The sequence below is a fragment of the Carcharodon carcharias genome, chromosome 14 (genome assembly GCF_017639515.1).
Source record: "Carcharodon carcharias isolate sCarCar2 chromosome 14, sCarCar2.pri, whole genome shotgun sequence".
Taxonomy (NCBI): Eukaryota; Metazoa; Chordata; class Chondrichthyes; order Lamniformes; family Lamnidae; genus Carcharodon; species Carcharodon carcharias.
The window spans coordinates 36,073,109-36,091,821 of NC_054480.1; positions in this window are offsets into that span (position 1 = coordinate 36,073,109).

The window sequence follows — 18,713 nt, forward strand, 5'->3', positions numbered from 1 at the left end:
TTGAAAGACTGCAAGTTAAAATTAACAAGAACAATTGAAACCATGTTGTAAAAGTTTGTCCTCCAGCTGTTACAACATCTGCTGTAGCGCCGCTTTCTGTGGCACACAACATGACTATTACAGGGGCAGGTTGTCTGTCTGGGAATTCCTCAATTAAATAACAGCACAGCCTTAAATAAGAAAGCATTAGTTTCCTAACTTGGTGAAGTTGGATTCTGGGCAAGTTTGTGACATATGTGACTGTGTATCTGTTAACCACCGTTTTGTCTGACCTACACAATGCCACGCACTGTCTAGGAAGCAGACTAGATTTCAAGTAGGTGGGAATGTACAGCTGCAATTTGCTTGGCCATAAATATGTAAACTAGTGCCTCTCGTGGAACAATAGGGTTTCTCCTCTGATCATAATTTTTAATATAAATTAAATACCTATGTTTTAAACAATTATTACAGATAAAAGCACATTAACAGAGACACTAGGTGGAATCTTCGTTTTCTGGTGGCGAGCTTGGAGGCGGGAAGTGCATTTAATTAGATAGGATGGCAGTGTACCTGAACCCCGCTGCCTTCCTGCCTCCACCATTATTAAGTTATGGACGGGAAGGTCCATGGTCAACCCTCCCACCCTGCTGACAATTGAGGCCCTTAAGAGGCCAATTAATGACCGCTTAAGGGCCTCATCCTGTCACTGCTGGCATTAACCTAGCTGAAGGCAGGCCTGTCGCCATGCGGTTTGTACAACAATTGTGTGGCCAGCTTCTAAGCTGCTAGTGGGGTGGGGTGTGTGGTGGTGGGAGGGTTGGGGGTGATCCCTCATTCAGTGCCTGACCAAGGGACTCAACATCGGGAAGCAGGGGGTTGGGGGTGCCTTTTGAGAGCCACGTCCTTGCCCTTGTTACTGACCCCCTTGCACCCCTCACCCTATGACCCTGCCCTGTGAATCACCACCTGCCTCCCTCCCCCCCACCCACCCACCCTCATTATTTTCCTGTGGCCTGGGTCACTCCCTGTTCCTGGGACTTTAATGCCTGTCCTTCCAACAGCAGCCACAGTCTCCCCAGTGGCACTGGTGAGCACAAGAGCTGCCAGACTCTGATTGCCTGGCAACTCTCGGTAGGCAAAACTTTCGCCTCTGGGGCCTTTACTGCCAGTGCCTGATTGGCTTGTGGTTTGACAGGCCTTCCTGAAAAGAGGCAGCACAAGTCTCTTGCCGGCTCTCCAGCAAGACCACCAATGCCTCAACAAGATTCCACCCCTTGAGACCAATAGTTTCAAATTAAAGAATGCAACACTTTTTAATAAAACACTTAATTGTTGAGAATATTTATAATTCTCAGAGTTAAATTTTAAGGCTCCATTTCTGCTCAGGCATGGTTGGAAAATTAGGGATGGATCTTATATCCTTAGCTGTCAATATGAAATGTTTTTGGTGGAGCAATCCTGGAATGGTAGCCAGGAAAAGTTTCATTCCTGGCATGCTAGTGCTTTATGTAAACACTCAAATAAGACCTCAGACCAATTCAACAGTTTAGGCAAGGCTTTATCCACAGCATTAACCTCACACGTAAAAAAACTCGGTGGATGAATGTTGAGTAGCTTAGGCCTGTTGAGTACTGCTTCTTAAAACTAATTTGCTATTGATTAAATTGTTTTTCAGGTACCAATGTTTTCTCAGGAAACATTTTTCAGCTTCTGAGTTGAATATTTTGCCATTTTTTTGACTCCCTTGTAATGCCATTTTGCACCTTGCTTTATGTAAGTGTACAACACTTGCACAAGAGTGGCAAATTTCTCCCACAATACAACGAGCACTTGGAAGGTTGTGAAAAGGAGATTCAGTGTCAACTTCCAGACTGTTGCATACTTTGGATAAGAAGGACCACTTAGTCACTGGACATCATTAGCTGTTGCAAAGGCACATTAAGTGTTGGTATCCTCCTGCTATTACCATAGGATCCATATTTACAGAGTATGTTACTCCTACCTGGGCACATCTGAGAATATATGTTTTTGTCACCTTCATTTCATTGCAAACATGGAACTGAGCTATGATGTTTGCTGCAACCTGACTTGCAGAGATGATCTCAAGGACTGGGAGTGCTTTCCTTGTTCCTGTAAAGGTTACCACAGCATTAAGCTTCGACATAACATGATTCTTCCAAGCCACCGTAAACTGCATCTGCCAGATAAGTCTGCTTGCAGTTCTGCAGTAATTGTAAGTTAAACCTTTCATAATGCTATGGGGATCATGCGACTGCATAGACGAATCGGCTCTAAGCGCGGGTAATCTTAGGGGCGGAGTTTTCTAGCCTTGGTCTTGGAACAAGCATGTAGTTTCATCAATAGCACTGTAAATAAGGTTTACTGTTTCTAACAAGAAACTTGCCCTGCACTCCAAATTTATTACAATTGGCAACAAGGATAAATAACTCCAATGCTGCACCTTGCCTCTTGACCGTGATTATTTCGATTTTTAAGGGAAGGAAAAAAAGTATGCTCATCAGCAATGCCTCTCTTCAGTAGAATTGACCCATATGACTCATCCATCGAGGACTGGAGTCAGTACATAGAGCACCCAGGTTTCTCCTTCTTGGCGAACAAAATAATGGCAGAGGAGGAACAGAAGTCAATTCTCCTAAGTGTCTGCAGGACCAAAGCGTATCACCTAATCAGTAGTCTGACGGTTCCGAATGTGCCAAATTCCAGGTCATTTTCCGAGCTAGTAGACCTTGTGAAGGCACATTTTCAGCCTAAACCATCAGTGATCATGCAAAGATTCAAGTTCAACTCTTAGAGTGAGGGCCCACAGTGAGTTGATCGCACTATACATCACAAAGTTAAAACAGTTAATGTAGCACTGTAATTTCGGTGATACCCTAAACGACATGTTGCGAGATTGATTGGTTTGTGGTGGACATGATGATGCCATTCAGCACTGCTTACTTGCTGAAGTTGATATAGACCTGAAGCTTGCCATGGAAATAATACTAGCAATGAAGAGTGCTGAGAGGCACTCTCAGTTTTTGCAAAGTGTGCAACATGGTGTTGTTCTGCAGTTAGGGTGGGAACCTTCCGTCGGGCATGCTGCGAAGACCAGGGAGGCTACCGCGTAGCGGGGCACAGCCCCTACTGCTAGAAAAAGAAAAAGAAATACTGGAAGCAGCTCACCAGTAATTCCAAAATTAAAGTGTTACCGATGTGGGGTAATCATGCACTGAAAACCTGGAGATTTAAAGAGGCAGAATATATTCCTGTCACAAAAAAGGGCATGTTGTAAAACACTGCAGGGCAAGATCAAGAGAGCCATTTACACAGCAGGTCAAGTTAAATGAAGTGCACAGTATAGATGAACCAGAAGCTGCTGATACTGACATCTATTCTCTACACAATCTGAAGGCCAGGAAAACTGAACCAATCACTGTTAACCTTCAATTAAATGGAAAGCCTCTGGTCTGGTGGTTGACACAGGAGCATTGACCACAGTGGTGGGAGAACACATCTTTAAATACATAAGAGAAGGTACCAGCCATTGAGCTTGGAGCAAACCACAGCTCAGCTAAAAACATATACTGGAGAGACAATACAGGTGAAAGGTTTCACCTCTGTACCTGTATCCTACAAACAACAGACAGCTGTAACAGGAGAAGGATTTGGCCTTCTGGGCTGTGATTGGTTGAAAGAAATTAAACTCAACCAGTCAGAAGTTTTTCAGGTCAGGACAGGAGGAATTCCTGAGTTGTTAAAAAAGTATGACAGAGTATTCTGAGATGAATTGGGAAAAATAAAAGGTCTATAAGCTAAAATATATGTGGATTCTGAAGCAACACCCTTGTTTTTTAAGGAAAGACCTGTCCCATATGCCCTAAAGAAGAAGGTGGATATGGAATTGTGCTGTTTGGAGAAGTTAGGAATAATCCAGCCAGTCCACATTTCAGAATGGGCAGCACCCATAATCCCTGTGATGAAACCAGATCAAACCATTTGCATCTGCGGAGATTGTAAATTAACTATGAACAAGGCTGCAAAATTAGACAAATACCCAATCCCAAGGATTGAAGGCCTGTATGCTAAACTTGCAGGAGGAAGATCCTACACTAAACTGGGCATGAGCCATGCATACCAACAGCTAGAGCTGGACAACATATCGAAAAGGTATGTCACCACAGACAAGCACAAGGGCCTGTACCAATATATAACCCTACCCTTTGGTGTATCATCAGCCTGCGCGATTTTCCAAAGAACACTGGAGAGCCTACTACAAGGACTTCCCCGAGTTATAGTGTACCTGGATGACACCCTGATCACAGGATCAACGGAAGCAGAACATTTGGCCAACCTAGAAGAGGTCCTGAAGAGATTTTTGGAGGCTGGCGTATGTTTATAAAAAAAGAAGTGCTCTTTCCAAGCAACTGAAGTCACATATTTGGGTTACTGGGTGGATGCCCAAGGATTGCATCCAGTAGAGGAGAAAGTCAGGGCAATCAAGGAAGCACCCTCTTCTACCAACATCATTGAGCTCAAGTCTTTATTGGGCATGGTAAATTATTACAGCTGATTCTTGCTAATCTATCTACAATATTAATCCCTTTACAGTTATTATTAAAGAAGAACCACAGATGGTCCTGGATGGCACAGCAAGAGGAAGCCTTCATAAAAGTGAAGAAGCTTTCAAACTTGTTGTGTCAGCTAGTGCATTAGACCTATCTAAGGAATTAATACTCACTTGTGATGCACCTCCCTACGGAGAAGGAATACTATTGTCACACAAGATGGAGGATGGATCTGAAAGGCCAATAGGATATGTATCCAGAGCCTTTTCTGCAGCTGAGAAAGGTTACTTACAAATTGAAAAAGAAGGCTTATCCACCATATTTGGAGTAAAGAAGTTCCATCAATATTTGTATGGTTGATACTTCACCATAGTGTCAGATCACAAACCACTGTTGGTTTTGTTTAGTGAAGATCAAGCAATCCCAACAACAGCCTCTGTTAGAATTCCGAGATGGGTTCTAATTTTGTCGGCATTTGAGTACATTTTTATGCACTGTCCAGGTATACCTATAGCAAATGCAGATGCCCTCAGTTGTCGTCTTTTGCCAGATAGCACTACACATGCTCCAGTGCCTCAAGAAGTTGTACTTGTGTTGAATTTCCTGGACTCCTGACTGGTCTGTGTGAAACAGATAAATTGGACAAACCGTGATCCAATTTTATCAAGAGTCCAAGAACAGGAGTTGCAAGGATGGTCAAATGCGCAAGTCTCTGAGGAATTAAAACATTTCTTTGTACTTAAATCTGAACTGAGTTGTCAAGATGGTAAATTGTTTTGGGGAGCAAGAGTCATCATAAATTTGCAAGGAAGAGAACCACTCATGACAGCTTCATAGTGCGCATCTCGGTGTTTCAAAAATGAAGATGCTCACACGAATTTATATCTGATGGCCAGGTATAGACAGTGATGTAGAAAAAATGGATAAACACTGTGTCCAGTGTCAGCAACAGCAAAAGTCGCCCATTTCAGCTCCTCTGTATACATGGGAGTGGCTTGGTTGACCCTGGGTTAGACTACATGTAGACTATTTAGGTCCATTTTTAGATACCATGTTTCTAGTGATCATCGGTGCACCTTCAAAGTGGGATGAAATGAGGTAACCTACATTGTGTGCAACTATTGAAAAGCTGTGCTGATGTTTTAATGTACATGGTCTACCAGAAGTTATTGTGTTGGATAATGGTACTGCCTTCACTGTACGGAATTCCCGAGATTCATGAACCTAAATGGGGTTAACTATGTTGGAACAGCATGGTATCATCCCTCATTCAATGGGTGAGCAGGAAGAGCTGTGCAAACCTTTAAAGTAGGCATGAAGAAATTATCCAGGGGGTCATTAGAAACATGAATTTCAAGGTTTCTTTTCAACAATCACATGACTCCTCATGCAACCATGGGTTCAACACCTTCTGAACTGCTAATGAAATGCTGACTTCGTACAAGATTGAGTCTAGTATTCCCTAACTTAGAAGGGAATGTGGAGAGAAAACAGTAGTCAGAAAGTGAATCATGACCTTCACAAGAAAAGTTGAGACTTTACTGTGGGAGAGACAGCTTTTGTGCGAAATTTTGCAACTGGACCAAGATGGGTTCCTGGTACAATTATCTCCGAAACAGGACCTTTGATCATATCAGGTGGAAGTGGGAAACAGGATTGTTCGGAAACATGTGGATCATCTCAGAAGTCGAGACACACTCCAACAACCAGTTGCTCCACCTGAAATCAAAGTTTAATCTTTGATAAAAGCATATTGCTGTCAGACCTGCTGAGTTTTTCCAGGTATTTTTGTTTTTGTTTTTGTTTTAGTCTTTGATCCCTGAGGTGCCAGTTTGATAATGAATTGACAATGACAATACTTGATGTCTCTGGAGTAAATAATTCTGAATTGCCATTGTCAAAAGATATCCCTGATACTGCAGTTCCTGGCCAAGTTGATCCAATGGAAGGATCTCAAGTTGTTGAGTTGCATTGCCCTACCCAAATCAGAAAACCACCTCAAAGACTAAATTTATAATTGCATGAACAGTATATAATTGTGATATGGGTTAAGATATTTTTGTAAATAAGAGAGGTAAAACAAAATTAATGCGGGAGGAATGTAGTAATTGTAAGTTTCTTACTGTTTTGGGGATCATGTGACTCTATAGATGAATCAGCCCTGAGCGTGGGGAATCTTAAGGGTGGAGTTTTTTAACCTTGGTCTTGGAACAAGCATGTAGCTTCATCAGTAGCTTTTTAAAGTTTACTGTTTCCAATAAGAAACTTGTCCTGCACTCCAAGTTTATTACAAGTTCATCCCTGCATAAAACAAGTGACTGATGACATGCTTGTTAGGGAAACATCTTTATCACTTCCCATGTGAAACAGACACACCACAGAATTTTATCACCTGAATCTTGAATGCAGAATCTTACAGAAGAAACCAAAATGGCATTCAGGGTTCTTCACAACAATCTCAATGCATAGATGGACTTGATGAGGTACCTCTCCATTCACGTGCAGGTGCACAAAAAATTCACTGTGCATATTGATGACCATTATCCAGGACATATTCATGATTCTTTTGTTCTGCAGCAGTGAACACTGCTTGCATTGTTCCAGGGTGCTGAGTAAACTAACAGATGGCTATTGGGAATCTAAGTAACCTTTGCACCTATTGACTTAGGCTCAAAATGAGAAACTACCGGAAAAGAGCACAGATCCAATCAAGTCAATGTCAATAAATGAGTGGTTGAAAGCATCAGTTCCGTTGCTTGTATTACTTAGTGAGGTACTGCTCTATAATCTACTGAAGATCTCTGTTGCATGCTGTACAACTTTGTCCTTTGAAATGGGATCATCTTCTTCTCTTGCCAGTTGCTCAGTTGGTAGCACTCTTACCTGTGAGCCTCTCAGTTCCAGGTTCAACTCCTACTCCAGGGCTTGAATACAAAAATTGCATTTACATTTTAAGTGCAGTACTGAGAGAATGCTGCACTGTGGGAGGTGCTGTCTTTTGGATGAGGAGTTAAACTGGGCCCCCATCTGCTTGCTCAGGTGGATGTAAAAGATTCCATGGCACCAATTCAAAGAAGAGCAGTGGAGTTATCCATGATGTCTTGGCAATTATTTATCCCTCAATCAACATCACAAAAACAGGTCATCTGGTCATTATCACATTGCTATTAGTGGGATTTTCCTGTGTACAAATTGGCTGCTTCATTTCCTACAACACAACAATGACTGCACTTCAAAAGTACTTTTTTGGCTGTAAAGTGCTTTGAGACATCTACTCATTGTGAAAATTGCTATATAAATGCAAGTATTTTTGCTCCCATAAACTTCATACCCCTGCCCCCTTTCATAGCTATTGTCTCAAACTGAACCAGACTTTCTTCGACCTCGGCATCCTATTTGACCCCAAGCTGAGCTTCTGACCCCATATACCGTCTATCACAAGTACTGTCAACTTCCACTCTGTAACATTGCCTACCTCTACATCTGCTGCAGCCCATCTGTTGTGGGGACCCTCATCCATGTCTTTGTAACTTCTGGACTCCACTATTCCAATGCTCTCCTGGTTGGCCTCCCATTTTCTACACTCCATAAATATCATCCAAAACTTTGCTGCCTATGTTTTATCCCTCACTCAATGCTGCTCACCAAGCACTCATGTCCTCACTGATCTACATTTGCTCCTGGTCCACCATTACCTGAAATTTAAAATTCTCATCCCTGTCTTTAAATCCCTCAATGGCCTTACCCTTCTCTATCTCTGTAACTTCTTCCATCCTGACAACCTTCTTGCTCATAAACTCTCCATTCCTCTGATTATCCCCCCTTGCGTAATTCCTCCCTCTCTGCCCCTGTAGTGGCTGTGCCTTCAGCTCTGTGGAACCTTCTCACCAAACCCATTTGCCTTCCTAAAATAAAAACAAAGTGCTGGAAAAAACTCAGCAGATCTGGCATCATCCGTGGGCAGAGAACAGAGTTAACATTTTGAGTCCAATATGACTCTTCTTCGGAACTGAACTCTTTGCCTACCTACACCCTTCTCCTTTAAGCTCTTTCTTAAAACTCAGCTCTTTGACCAAGCTTTTGGCTAACACATCCTCATACAGAATTGAAAAGTAAGGATGTTATGCCAAACCAGTATCACACCATGGTTAGACCTCATTTGGAGTACTGCGTGCAGTTTTCATTGCCAAGTTGTAAAAAGGAAGCACTGGAGGTGTATAGAGAAAATTTGCAAGAACTACAGGGAGCAATTGAAGAGAATAGTATAAATGCATTTAAGAGGAGGTTAAACAAGCACCTGAGGGTTACACTGAGAGATTTAGATGAGGAAAGACAAGAAGAGCCTCAAGTGTAGCATTAATGCTGGCATGGACTGATTGGGCTAAATGGCCTGTTTCTGTGCCATATAACTTATGTAATGGGCCGTCACTTGCAATTAGCATCGGAAAGTGCTGGCCTGCAGTAATTAGAAGAAATAAATACTTGCTTACCTGATCTTGAAAATTACATTGACACTTTCGTCTGCCAGGGCTGCTTAGAGCCTGCATCGAAGGAATCCTTGCAGGCCCCAGCGAATTCAAGGAGGCCACACCCCCGTTTTACGGCACTTGTTGCCATAAAGCAGTTAAATTTAAAGGGCCAGGGAAATTGATAGTCCAAGGAAAGTTAAGTGTCTAAGGTAAGTGGGTAGGATTTGGTGGGGTGTGGGATTGCCCGGGGGTGGCCTGGGGAGATGGGTCGGAGATCCAGGAGTTTGGTGGGGAGGTTCGGTCAGAGGTCCAGGGGAGTCAGTTGAAGATCTGGTGGGAGATGGGAGTCAAAATTCCATGGAGGGTTCCGAAGTGCGTGGTGGGGTGGGGTGGGGGTGTCCGAGGTACTTGGATGGTGGGGGGGTCCATGCTCAGTCAGAGGTGCTGTTGTGCGGGGGGGAGTCAGTCCAAGATACAGAGGGGGTGGATGTGGGGGGGTTCGAGGTTGGGAACAGAGGTCCAGGGATGTCATGTGGGGAGTCCGAGGTCGGGAAGGGGGTGGTGGGAGGTCCTGGGGGAGGGTCAGAAGTCTTGGGGTGGAGGTCATAGGGGTGCCCGAGAGCAGGGGGGGGGTCAAAAGTCCTTGGGAAGTGAGGGGTGTCTATCTTCATGGGCGGAGGTCAGCTGATGGTCCATGGCAGTGGGGGTGATGGGGGTTCAGAAGTCCATGGGGAGGGGTGGGGGTCTGGGGTCCGTGGGAGATGGGGAGTGTCGGAGATTGGGGGTTGTGGGGTGTCATAGGTCAGGAGGAGTGTCAGAGATCGGGGGGGTGGGGGATTGGAGGCCAGTGGTCTGGGGATCAGAGGTCGGGGGGTGGAAGATTGGAATTTGGGGGATATAGTTTGAGTGTGGGGTTTGACAGAGAATGTGGGGGACCCCCGTGTGGGGATGTGGAGAGAGTCCCGCAGGGTTGGTCTGGATCTTTAAAATAGTTACTCAGAAATTAGAAGAGGTTTTAATTCTCCTAACTTTATCTGAGTAATTATTGGTGTAACCCTGGTGGAACTATCCAAAGTTTGCAATTGAAATCCCTAAATCTGATGTTGGGGAGCTCAGAAGTTACAGGCCAATATCTCCTTTGTTTTACTGTCCATTTTCCTCTGTTTGTGCCTGCATAGAACATCTTAGAATGTCTTTTCTGTTAAGGCGCTATGTAAATGCAAATTATTGTTTTTGAATGAGCATGTAAACTACAGGATGAGGGTATCAAGAAGAAAAAAGAGGAAGAAATGGACAATAACTCAATAACTGCTATGAAGGGCTATTTGCAGTAAGTGTACACTCTTCTTATCTGCCACCTTTTATCAACCTAAGATATTTTACATAAGCCCTATAAATAACACATTCTCTATACTCCTGCTGACCTGTCAGGTTGCTGTCAGACTGTGATACCCAGCAACTTAAGCCTTTGCTTCCCCTCCGACCAACATTGAAATGCAAAGTAAAAGCAGAGAAAAAATTCAGAATTTATTGCAGTGCCAGTGGAACATGGAAACAAACTATTCTGGCAGAGGTACAGTGACTAAATGGTTTCCTTCTGTACTGTTTCATTCTACGGTTTGCTAAACCATCAGTGACCATGAACAGTGTCTTTGTCCTACTCCTTAACCTTAAGTTGTGCCAAAGAGCTCTCCAACTGCAAGAAGCAACTGTTGTGGTTTGGCATGCTGAGTTTACCAGGATGGTTAGGTTGAAGGGCCCTGATGCTCCTGTAACAATTAGAAATATGTGTGATTGGTAGCTGCGGTTGTCAATACCTGCTCTTTTCAGGCATTTGTTCTCTGCTAAGTGGGACGTGCTTGAATGGGAACATATCTAACCCTTTAAGGGAAAGCCATATCTTGGACTTTTCTGAAGCCAGGCTGCTGGTGTTCTGCACTTCACATGGAAGATTAGAGGTCTGCAATAGAACAGCTTTTAGAGTGTCTCCAATGTGAATGAAGCTTACTATTTCCAAGCTACATCCTCTTCTTTCTGAGTCAACAATGATTGTCAGCAACTGAGTGACCAATGTCTCAACAGTTACCAGACACAGTGTTTCTGAAAGAATGCTTTTCTGCAATTCTGGGAGCCTCCTCTTGATGAAGACAGACAAAGACAACAAAATTCAATGTGCCAGCTCAGCCTTTGGCTGAGTGAAGAAAAGAGTATTTGAGTACCAGGATCTCAAACCTAAGAGGAAGGTCATGGTTTACTGGACAGCAATGACGCACTCCAATACGCTTTGGAGACTTGCATAACCTGCAGCAGGCAGTTCAAAGCTCTGGAGAAATACCACCAGCGGTGCCTTTGCAAGATCCTCCAGATATCGTGGCAAGAAAAGCGGTCCAATAGCAGCATCCTCTTCCAAGCCAATGTGCCGAGTATTGAGGTGCTAATCACTCAAAACCAATTCCGCTTGATGGGACATGTTCACATGCCTGACACGAGACTCCCGAAGCAACCCTACTCAGAACTCAGTCATGGCAGGAGACTCCCACGAGGACAGCAGAACCGCTGTAGAGATGCCCTCAAACCATCTCTAAAGAGTTCAAACATACCTGCCAACTCATAGGAGACCCCGGCTTTGTGAACAAAGTGGCGAAAGCTCATTCAGGAAGGCATCAATCACATGAAGAAACATCCCTTTCAGGGGTTGCACCTCCTTCAATTTTGTCGACTGTATTCGCTGCTCTCAATGTGGTCTCCTCTACACTGGGGAGACGAAACACAGACTAGGTGACTGCTTTGCGCAACACCTTCACTTAGTCTGCAAGTATGATTCAGACCTTCCTGTTACTTGCCATTTCAACACACTGCCTTGCTCTCACGCCCACACGTCTGTCCTTGGCCTGCTGCATTGTTCCAGTGAAGCCCAACGCAAACTGGAGGAACAGCACCTCATATTCCAATTAGGCACTTTACAGTCTTCAGGACATAATATTGAGTTCAATAACTTCAGACCATGAACTTGCTCCTCCACCTTTACCCCCTTTTTAAATCTAATTATTTATTTTTATTTATTTTTCATTTTCTTTTTATTTATTCAATTTTTTTAATCCTTTATTCCCAACTGAGCCCCTCACCCCCAGCAGGGCAATGTATCATTTGTTTTTATGTTGTGCTTTCACAAAACACTGACCCTTGTTCTGCCATTAACACATTCTGCTATCTTACCTTTATGCCACTATTAGTGCCTTCTTTTGTCTTTAAACTACCATTAATGCTGCCTTTGTCCTGTGTCCATGACATCCTTGTCAAATTTCTCCTTAGCTCCTACCTATTCCTGACTTCTATTTTGCTCCACGTGCTCCACAGCTTCTTAAACAGTATAAAATCCATTATATTTCTTTTACTCTTTAGCTCTGAAGAAAGTCATAGACTCGAAATGTTAACTCTGTTTCCCTCTCCACAGATGCTGCCAGATCTATTGAGTTTATCCAGCATTTTCTGTTTTTACATCAAGAGACTTTATTGGGATTGTGCAGAGGCCACGTCCAGGCATTGGGGGGAGTGCACAAACCTCCAAACAACTCATCTACCCAAACGTTCAAGCACAAACTGCCCTGCAGTGGCAGAGTCTGCAGAAGTTATCAAACAAGAGTGGAAGCAAGTCATCCTCAATCCTGAGGGAGTGCTGAAGAAGAAAAATTCTGCAATTGTTGCTGGAGTGTCACCTTAATAAGTCACTTAAAAAAAGGTACACCATGGTATTAGTACCCTATATGGGCCAGAATGGATGGGCAAAAATCATTTCCACCCCTTGCCACCCTGCCTTTTCTGTTGCAGGGGAGGAAGTGCTGTACTGTGCACTTGCTACCAGTTGTAAAGCTAATTTCAGATTCCCAGCACTTTAGTCTTATTTCCCCTGGTATCATGCAATTTTACTCAGTGTATGTGTATGCATGTTTCTGGGTTGCGGGAGCAGGAATGACCTGTGGTGCTGCATATGCATGCGTGTTGCTATGGACAGGAAGGGGTTTAATTTAGAACAGCCCTGATTTCTCCACTCACTATAATCCATAAACAGAAAGGTGTTTTTGATTTTTGATTTCCCCTTTTTCCAAGTGATAATTTATGTTCCCCAACCCTTCAATTTGGAGTGCTCCAATCCTCTATTAATAACCCCACAGCAACCTCGAGATAAGGTAAAATAAGAGGGTTGGTTTATTTTGCGCACACACACACTAAACACGAGAAAGGAGTTTTGCAACATCCGCCCCTTTTTGCATTCAGACAATAAAAGAGGGATAAGGGAAAGAGAGGGGTTCAGGGCAGAGACAACGATAAAATAATGATTATGATTTCATGTGAGCCCAGAGTCCAGAATCAAAGTCCAATGAGTAATTCTTTTACAGAGTTCGGCTGGCTGAAGACCAGTGGTGTTGATGTCCCAAGATCAAGTAGGCATGCAGAGATTGAATCAGTCCTGTAGGCGACAGTACCAAATTGTCCCAGCAGACACAGATTAAATGGGTGCTCGTGTCCAAGTTGGCCAGAGCTTGCTTCTCTGTGGCCTGCCTGTCAGATATTAGACTGAAGCTGGAATCCAAAAGCTGTATGATGAAAGCAATTCAAACAGCTCAAGCCTCGGTCATTTGACAGGGTGGTTTTGGGTTGAGCTATTCAGCTAATGAGGCCTCTTTTTCAAACCTATTGTGGTTTGAGCAGGTAACTGTAGAATCATTTGCACAACTTGGAGATGAGGAATCACAAATAGCTCTGTATTTGTCCATGCATGGTTGGCACAGGCATCTTGTCTACTATCCTTTGTATTGGCTTGGCTGGAAAGTTTATACAGTGCAAGGAGTATTACATTCCAAGGGTTTGATGTGTTGGCCCTTGTCCAATTTTAAACCGCCCAGAAACTTCCAGAGCTACCATCATGTGGTCAGCAGTGGCCATTTTATCAGTCCAGCCATTTCTCCATTTTAAAAGAAAAATAATTTTCTAAAGTAGCCAGGGTGACATAGGTTTAGAAACATTTTTTCATTCATATCTTCTGATCATGACAGTGTGTACATGAATTAAGCAGGGAGGGGCTGTTGTATATATACACATATATATATTGTATGTGTGTGTGTTGATGATGCAAACCGGGGTTATTGTATATGATTTGATGAAGCAAATAATGTTGTATCTGCGTGTGTGAGATTGAGTTGAAATAGGCAGGGACTGCAGTATTTGTGTGCTTGAGCTGAAGCAAGCAGGGGCTGTTGTATTTCACAGAATCACAGAAATGTTACCATGCAGAAGGAGGCCATTCAGCCTTTCTGGCTCTCTGAATGAGCAGTTTACTTAGTGCCATTCTTCCACCTTCTCTCCGTAACCCTGCATACTCTTCCTTTTCGAATAACAGACAAATTCCCTTTTGAATGCCTCTCAGGCAGTGCATTCCAAAACTTAATCACTGGCTGTGAGAAAAAGTTTTTTCTCATATCGCTTTTGCTTCTTTTGCAAATTACCTGAAAACTATGCCCTCTCATTCTCAATCTTTTTATGAGCGGGAACAGTTTTTTTCTTAATGTACTCTGTCCAGACCCCTCATCATTTGACTACCTCTATTTAATCCCCTCTCAGCTGCTTTTTCTCCAAGAAAAATAGTCCCAACTTCTCCAATCTATCTTCATAACTGAAGTTCATCATCCCTGGAACCATTCCTGTGATTTTTTTTCTGTACTTTCTCCAATGTCTTCACTTCTTTCCTAAAGTGCGACATTTAAAGCTGGACGCAACACTCCAGCTGAGGTCAAGCTACAAGTTCAACATAATCATCTTGCTCTTGCAGTTCATGCCCCTATAAATAAAGCCTAGGATACTGTATGCTTCTTTTTAACTGCTCTTTCAACCTGTCCTGCCACCTTCAATGACTTATGCACTTATATACCCAGGTCCTGGGAGGTCGCCAGCGGAGGGGTCTCTAGGTGGGAGTCCTCCCTTTTTCCATCAGGGACCTGGCAAGGAGGGTGTTGCATTCAGCTGTGCCATGCAATCGTAGGTTAAATGGGTTCACGGACTCTCAGGCTGCATCTGTTTTCTGCAGCCAAGGGGAGTCCATGTTCCACATTTATGTAGAGTGTCGACATTTGAAGGGATTGCTCCTCAATTTTTGGTTGCACTTCAGCCCCACGCTCCTGATCTTTGGTCACCCGGTGCGGAGAGGGAGGCGGACCTTCTCATTAACCTGCTCCTGGGCCTGACCAAAGTGGCCATCAACAGATCCAGGCAGCAGGTGGTTGAGGAGGTCGTCCGCCCCGACTGTCTGCCCCTCTCCCATGGCTATGTTTGTGGCCAGGTGGCCCTGGAGAGGGGGCACACAGTGTACACCGGTACGCTTGAGGCACTTCACAACCGGTGGGCGCCGTGAGGGCTGGGGTGTATCATCAACCCCGAAAATTTCATTTAGTTAGTTAAGTTTCCTTTGACATTTTGACTTTTCTTACAGTGCCCCGCCAGGGGCTGTCATCCCCTCTTGTTTATTGATTTTCGTTTTATTGAATTTTGTTTTACTAAAAGAGTATATGCAAGTCCTTCTATTCCTGCACCCCTTTTAGACTGTACACTTTATTTTATATTGACTCTCCATGTTCTTCCTCCCAAAATAAATCACTTCACATTTCTCCGCATAGAACTTTACCTTCTATCTATCTGTCCATTCCACCACCTTATCTATGTCCATTTGAAATTATACACTGTCCACCTCACAACTCGCAATGCTTCCAAATTTTGTATCACCTGCAAATTTTGAAAATGTGCCCTGTACACAAAGGTCTATATCATTAATATATAACAGGAAAAGCAAGACCCCTGAGGAATTCCACTACAAATCTTCCACTAGCCCGAAAAACATCTATTAACCACTGCACTGTTTCCTGTTACTCAGCCAATTTTGTATCCATGTTGCTACTTTCCCTTTTATTCCTTGAGCTATAACTTTGCTCACAAGCCTGTCATGGGGCATCAAATGCCTTTTGGATGGCCATGTATACCACATCAACCACATTGTCCTGATCAACCTTCTCTATTGCCCCTTCAAATACTCCAGCAACTTATTTAAACACAATTTTCCTGCATGAAATTCATGCTGGCTTTCCTTAATTAACCCGCATTTGTCCATGTGACTATTAATTTTGTCCTGAACTAATTTTTCTAGATGTTTTCCACAACCAAAGTTAAATGACTGGCCTGTAGGTGCTGGGCTTATATTTACACCCTTTTTTGAAGAAGAATGCAACATTTGCAATTCTCCAGTCCTTTGGCACCACCCCTGAATCAAAGGAAGACTGAAAAATTATGGCCTGTGCCTCTGCAATGTCCACTCTCACTTCCTTCAGTATCCTTGGATGCATTTCATATGGTCCTGGTGCTTTGTCAACCTTAAATACAAAGAGCAGGGGCTGTTGTATTTGTTTATGTGCATTGAGTTGAAGTAGGCAGGGGCTGTTGTATTTCTGTGTGTGTGAGATTGGGTTTAAGCAGGCAGGGGCTGTTGTATTTGTGTGTGTTTGATTGGGTTTAAGAAGGCAGGGGCTGTTGTATTTGTGTGTGTTTGATTGGGATGAAGCAGGCAGGGGCTGTTGTATTTGTGTATGAGATTGGGTTGAAGCAGGCAGGAGCTGTTGTATTTCTGTGTGTGTGAGATTGGGTTTAAGAAGGCAGGGGCTGTTGTATTTCTGTGTGTGTGAGATTGGGGTGAAGCAGGCAGGAGCTGTTGTATTTCTGTGTGTGAGATTGAGGTGAAGCAGACAGGGCTGTTGTATTTCTGTGTGTGTGAGATTGGGGTGAAGCAGACAGGGGCTGTTGTATTTGTGTGTGTTTGATTGGGTTGAAGCAGGCAGAGGCTGTTGTATTTCTGTGTGTGTGAGATTGGGGTGAAGCAGACAGGGGCTGTTGTATTTGTGTGTGTGTGAGATTGGGGTGAAGCAGGCAGGGGCTGTTGTATATGTGTGTGTTTGATTGGGTTGAAGCAGGCAGGGGCTGTTGTATTTCTGTGTGTGTGAGATTGGGGTGAATCAGACAGGGGCTGTTGTATTTCTGTGTGTGTGAGATTGGGGTGAAGCAGGCAGGGGCTGTTGTATTTGTGTGTGTGAGATTGGGGTGAAGCAGGCAGGGGCTGTTGTATTTGTGTGTGTGTGAGATTGGGTTGAAGCAGGCAGGGGCTGTTGTATTTCTATGTGTGTGAGATTGGGGTGAAGCAGGCAGGAGCTGTTGTATTTCTGTGTGTGTGAGATTGGGTTGAAATAGGCAAGGGCTGTTGTATTTCTGTGTGTGTGAGATTGGGGTGAAGCAGGCAGGAGCTGTTGTATTTGTGTGTGTGAGATTGGGGTGAAGTAGGCAGGGGCTGTTGTATTTCTGTGTGTGTGAGATTGGGGTGAAGCAGGCAGGGGCTGTTGTATTTGTGTGTGTGAGATTGGGGTGAAGCAGACAGGGGCTGTTGTATTTGTGTGTGTGAGATTGGGGTGAAGCAAACAGGGGCTGTTGTATTTGTGTGTGTGAGATTGGGGTGAAGCAGGCAGGGGCTGTTGTATTTGTGTGTGTGAGATTGGGGTGAAGTAGGCAGGGGCTGTTGTATTTGTGTGTGTGAGATTGGGGTGAAGTAGGCAGGGGCTGTTGTATTTCTATGTGTGTGAGATTGGGGTGAAGCAGGCAGGGGCTGTTGTATTTCTGTGTGTGTGAGATTGGGGTGAAGTAGGCAGGGGCTGTTGTATTTCTGTGTGTGTGAGATTGGGGTGAAGCAGGCAGGGGCTGTTGTATTTGTGTGTGTGAGATTGGGGTGAAGCAGGCAGGAGCTGTTGTATTTCTGTGTGTGCGATTGGGGTGAAGCAGACAGGGCTGTTGTATTTCTGTGTGTGTGAGATTGGGGTGAAGCAGACAGGGGCTGTTGTATTTGTGTGTGTTTGATTGGGTTGAAGCAGGCAGAGGCTGTTGTATTTCTGTGTGTGTGAGATTGGGGTGAAGCAGACAGGGGCTGTTGTATTTGTGTGTGTGTGAGATTGGGGTGAAGCAGACAGGGGCTGTTGTATTTGTGTGTGTGTGAGATTGGGGTGAAGCAGGCAGGGGCTGTTGTATTTGTGTGTGTTTGATTGGGTTGAAGCAGGCAGGGGCTGTTGTATTTGTGTGTGTGAGATTGGGGTGAATCAGACAGGGGCTGTTGTATTTGTGTGTGTGAGATTGGGGTGAAGCAGGCAGGGGCTGTTGTATTTGTGTGTGTGTGAGATTGGGTTGAAGCAGGCAGGGGCTGTTGTATTTCTGTGTGTGTGAGATTGGGGTGAAGCAGGCAGGGGCTGTTGTATTTCTGTGTGTGTGAGATTGGGGTGAAGTTGGCAGGGGCTGTTGTATTTCTGTGTGTGTGAGATTGGGGTGAAGCAGGCAGGGGCTGTTGTATTTGTGTGTGTGAGATTGGGGTGAAGCAGACAGGGGCTGTTGTATTTGTGTGTGTGAGATTGGGGTGAAGCAGACAGGGGCTGTTGTATTTGTGTGTGTGAGATTGGGGTGAAGCAGGCAGGGGCTGTTGTATTTGTGTGTGTGAGATTGGGGTGAAGTAGGCAGGGGCTGTTGTATTTGTGTGTGTGAGATTGGGGTGAAGTAGGCAGGGGCTGTTGTATTTCTATGTGTGTGAGATTGGGGTGAAGCAGGCAGGGGCTGTTGTATTTCT